Source organism: Mesitornis unicolor, unplaced genomic scaffold, assembly GCF_000695765.1.
Source record: "Mesitornis unicolor isolate BGI_N332 unplaced genomic scaffold, ASM69576v1 scaffold23319, whole genome shotgun sequence".
Taxonomy (NCBI): Eukaryota; Metazoa; Chordata; class Aves; order Mesitornithiformes; family Mesitornithidae; genus Mesitornis; species Mesitornis unicolor.
In genome coordinates, this window is record NW_010205624.1 from 46,457 (window position 1) to 51,471 (window position 5,015).

Genomic DNA, 5,015 nt, shown 5'->3' on the forward strand with positions numbered 1-5,015 from the left:
TTGTACACTTCAACAGCACAAATATCCCTAGAGTAAAGCCCGTCTCCCCACTTTGATGTTTATGCTGTGCTGTTAAGTGCAAGGACGATACATGTAGTGCCCAGATTTACTGCTGCTGTAACTCCTTGGGCTAAAGTAATTAACTTTTTGTGAGTCATAAGGCTGCAATAACCAGGAGTGAGCAGGGACAGCATTGCTTCAGCTAGCAGAGGCTGCCAGCGCACAGACCCAAGCCTTGGGAGAGGAATCCCCTGGACCCACCATTTAGAGGAGCAAGCTGCCTGCTGTAGCTAGGGGAACACAGGAAAAGCCTCCTTGTCCTAAAAAAACAGACTTGGCACCTCCAATACTATGCTCACTCTGCTCCGGCGGGTGCCGAAAACTCCCGGCACACTATTTTTGGTGATGTAACAGGTCCAGCACCGGCATGTGTAATGAGCACCCCTGGGTTGTTTACAGGTCACTTGAACCTGGCCTTGCAGAGTGTTAAGGGTTACTCATTCCAAGCTGCAGCCTCCCAAGACCCTTGGTTGCCATGGCCTCGCTCTGCACCTCACGCATGGCCAACCTGCTGGGAGCTGAGTTCGAAAGAGGAAAACAAGGGTCCTCTCCCCAGGCTGACTGCTCCCCCAGAAAGGAACCATGTATGATGGGTGAAAAAACCTTCAGTCCATTCAAAGCTCCATTCTTAGTGACGATAGGCAGTACCCAAAACAGCTTTGGGTCATGGCTACTGATGCATCATTGTTGCTGCCACCCACCAGTTCACAAAAGAGGACACAGGGAGGTCAGAGAGATAATATTTCCAGAACAGACCCTCTCTTATTACACAACAGCTCTTGTAATGTACCCAAGGCGTGTACACTATTTAATGGAGAACAGTACCTGAAGTCATGGGACAAAGTTGTAAAAGGCACCTGGTAAACAGACAGCCTTACTTTAAAAGAAAAAACCTATTGCTTTGATGTTGCCCACCTCACACAGGTGTTTGGAGATGACCAGGGTTTACAGATGAAGCTCAGGGAGCATATTGACAGCAGTTGCAACAACTGCTCAGAAGAAAGATGCTCATATCCTCTGCAAAGCAGAAAGCTCTGCCTGCCCCACCTGCCAGCCCCAAGAGCCGGGAAACACCTGGGGACAGATCCTGGCCCAGTCACAGTTTGTGCCCCGTGCTACTACCGCGCGATGCCAGTGACCACTGTGGGAGCCTCTGTTCACGGGACCTTCAGTGCTACCCCATGCAAGCGATTCCAGGAGCCATCATTTAGCCCTTAGACTCTGCATTAGGATGTTCCCGTGATCCTGTTCCTTTTCCCTCTGCTTCAACTGCTGCGGGAAGTGCGGAGTTGATATTCGCCCAGACAAGGCTGGAAACGCAGTTTGCTCCTGCTCCTCACCAGCTGTAGCAGCCCGCAATAACCCAGTGCAGTCATCACTTCATGCTAGGGGTGAGTCTGGCCTAGTGAGGAGCAGGAGACCTATTTCAGAGGCAAGATCAGGCTGAAAAAATGGTTTAAGAGGGATGCACACACTGTGAGGAAAAAAAAAATAAGGGAAATCTTTTCTCTCTATTAACCAAGTTGGCTCCTGCTGCTCCCTACAGCAACTTTCTTGTGAAATAACTGCCTTTGTAGACAAGTACCCAGTTTGCTCTTTGGCACACTGGAAGGGAGCGCCTATGAATAACACAACCAACTCCTTGCCCTCAAGCCACATGCATAGCCAGCATAATTCACCAGGCTTCGGCAGGCTGAGCTCTGGAGTCAGGGATGTAAAATACCCGTCTGAGCCCTCCAAGGCAAGGCAAGAACCCAGCAACAGCTAAACCCTACCAAGAACCACTAGACTCCAGGGGACTGGGTCCCTGGGCTAACAGCAGCCTCCGAAAACACCACCAAAATCACAGAGAGCAGCTGTTTGCAATGGGGCATTTTCCCTATAAAGAGAGAATTTCCAGTTTCAACAAGATAAAAATAAAAATGCTCCCTTTGTGCTTGGACCAGACCCAGTTAGATGAGTGAATTAACTGGGTAATTAACAGGCAAGTGCCCTTTATCTAATTTGCCTGATTAAATAAAACCCCCATACAACAATTGCCGCCTTTAGCATCTTCCCATACTCACAGTGTTTAAAACTGAATCGGCTGGTGATCTGGCACAGCCAGGGAGATATGTCAGTTTTCAAAGACAGGCCCCTGTCACCTCCAGAAAACAGAAAAGGAAAAAAGACAAAAGAAATAAAGAGAGCCAAAATACACCTCAGTCATTACCCAAGTGCAGGAGTGCATTTGCATTAGTCGTATTAACGCAAACAGCTCATTACACCAAGATCTCCTTCATCAGGCAGAGATGAAAGGTCTTTCCCTTTCCTTTTCCCCTAGCCAAGGTGCTACTGGCACTCCTGCTCAGTCTTAGGTGTTCTCAATGCACTCATCACCTCCATACACAAGTGCTAATGCTGCGACAAAGGATGCTGTAGGTACCCTTCAAGTTCACATTTAACACATCAAAGTGTGGGATGGGAGGTGGGGGGGAGTTATGCTGCTCAGTTACTCCTGGCGCTTAGAAACTGTTCTGCACTGTCACCAAGAAACACTTCCCTCCAAAGTAGAGGGAAAGAAAAGCTCCTGAAGCTTCTCAGTCAAGAGGCCTGGAAGTAGCCTCTGTGATAACAGTTTCTTATTTAACACCTGCACGATTAAAGAGTCAGAATTATCTTCGCTAAGCACCTTGGCTCCATTCCCCTCCCTCTAAATCATCTAACATTATGGTAATAAAAATTTAAAAAGAAAAAGAAAAAGCTTGCACAGAAGACAGCTGAGCTCATGTAAATCATGGGGTGCGTACACCTTCCTCTGTAATGGTATTAGAAGACCGGGACACAGACATCAAGAGATCTAGCACTGGGTTCAGTGCCTAATAGCGTCTCTGTCAGAGAAGGCAATGACAGATCAGCCATTTTCAAAGCAATCAGAAACGTCATATGAATGGGGACCTCTGACATCCTCAGAACAGCCGTCTGTCTGCTTCTGCTCAAAGTCAGACCCCGAACGGACAGGGCTGCATTTTTTGGATTCTCCTGGAGAGATGAGGGACTTACTCCTGCCCACTGCCTCACTCACCAGGGCCCAACCCTTGCACCACAAGCCCTGCCACAAGAACAGCAAGAATTATGACTGTACCCGCATGTGTATGTATCCAATCTTTATGCCCTGAAGATAACACTGTGTTGCAAAAATGCAACTTTAAACTCACAAGGCAGTCCTTGCAGTTTTATATTCCTCCATCACTACCATTCCATTTCCTACTGGAGTCTGACACAGAGCAGGGAAGGTTGCTCTAGAGCAACCCAAAAAGCCCTGAAAACCTGCAATAGGGCTGTATGTGTGAACCACCCCCAGAAGCAGAGCAGCCAGAGGAGATCCAGCCCTGCACAGCCCCGCTGCTCTCCGGTGGGGAATGCAAGTTACCACATTACAAACTGCCGGCAGTGAAGATGGGGTCCATGAAATTACAACACCCCTATTTTTTTTAAGGGACTCTTGTCATCTGTATACATGGCAGATGTTTATGACCTCTGCTTTGCAGGCTACAGCTTTAATGACTTTCACACTGCTGATCCTCAGAGAATGTGAATAAGAGAAAACCACTGCATGGTCAGGGCAGAATAAACTGGGGAAGTGGGAAGAGAAAATCCCTTCTTGCAGGTTAACACAGATCTCTGCTGCATAGCCCTGGTACAAGAGAATTCCAGGTCAACCCAGACAGCTCAGCTCTTTAAGGAGCTCAAGGTGACTATTAAGTTCTACTTACACATCCAGAGACCACCAGAACAGACATTCATTCACCTTCATCACCTAAATAAATGCAGGATTTGCTAACAGCAAGGCATTTCTAAAACTACCTACATTTCTAAGTCCTAATTCATTCCTAAATCCAGGTCCTGCAGAAGGCTTTGTTCATTTTCTTCTTCCAATCAAGAAGGCAGAGCTTTCCACCTCCACAGCCTGCAGTCACCCCCATAGGTTAAAACCTGCAGTCTAGAGCCCTCTCTGAGACCGTTACATTTTTCATACTCGTTGTAGTCTGCACGATTATGTTCAGCTATAAGAAATGCACAAAGGCTTCCAGGTTGGTCTCTTGGAGCTCACCACCCTTTTTCTCCAGACCACACTCCCATCCTGGCCAACAGGGGTGAAGAGCAGAGGCTTTGGGCTCTCCACTGCAAGTCCTGGGGGAGAGGCTCCTCCACATTTCTGGGTCATACACTCTTTTCTTCAGGCTTACACTGAACCTTTCCCATCTTGACAGCATCTTGAGTCACACGTGGGAAATGCGATCTCAGGAGACAGAAAGCGGGAGCAAATAAGGTGTGAGGAATGGAATTTGGCTCCATTGCTTGAGAGAGCTGGGCTTAAAGGTAAAAAACACTTCTGGCTGTACATTCAGTTTTTCTTCTGCTCGAGGCCACTTGGCTCTGCACTGAAATAATTGCCAAGGGAATGACTCCAAATCTCTTACTGTCTGCAGACACACAGTAAGAGAGACAGAGTGTTACCACTGCCGAGCCATTACAAACAGGGTTTTCATGTGGTACCAAATAAATAAATAAATAAATAAAAAGCCTCTATGTTTCTCAGTTAATGTTTCTGATACCGCTGGTAATTCTTCCAACTCTGCTGCTCCAAGAAACAGCTAGGCAAATTAATCTCCTGGATTAACAATCTAATTACATAGGCTGGTTTCAACCCGCACACGAAAGAGGTAGTGTTTTGTTTTGTGCAACTTTGAGGACTTTTCCATGTTATTTACCCTATGCATATTTTAAACTCTCCCTCTCCCCTTTTAAACAAGGAATATTTTAATCTTATTTACTGTGCTACATAAACCATGCCTGCCGGAAAGCTGGCAATTCAGATAGTGGGCAAGATGCCCCACCACCCTAGTAATCTTGTAGAAGACGAGCTTACAAACACTTTCAATCTTGGGCCAACTTATCTGTCTCCTTCAGCA

At 46.9% G+C, this 5,015-nt stretch overlaps 1 protein-coding gene across 1 annotated transcript in view; it reads right to left on the bottom strand.

The window, feature by feature from the left end:
- The window catches only part of RIPK4 (receptor-interacting serine-threonine kinase 4), a gene marked incomplete at its 5' end in the record, with an annotated part of 20,807 nt that overhangs the window by 14,279 nt on the left and 1,513 nt on the right, over positions 1-5,015 (bottom strand). The gene's annotated exons all lie outside the window — the stretch shown is intronic.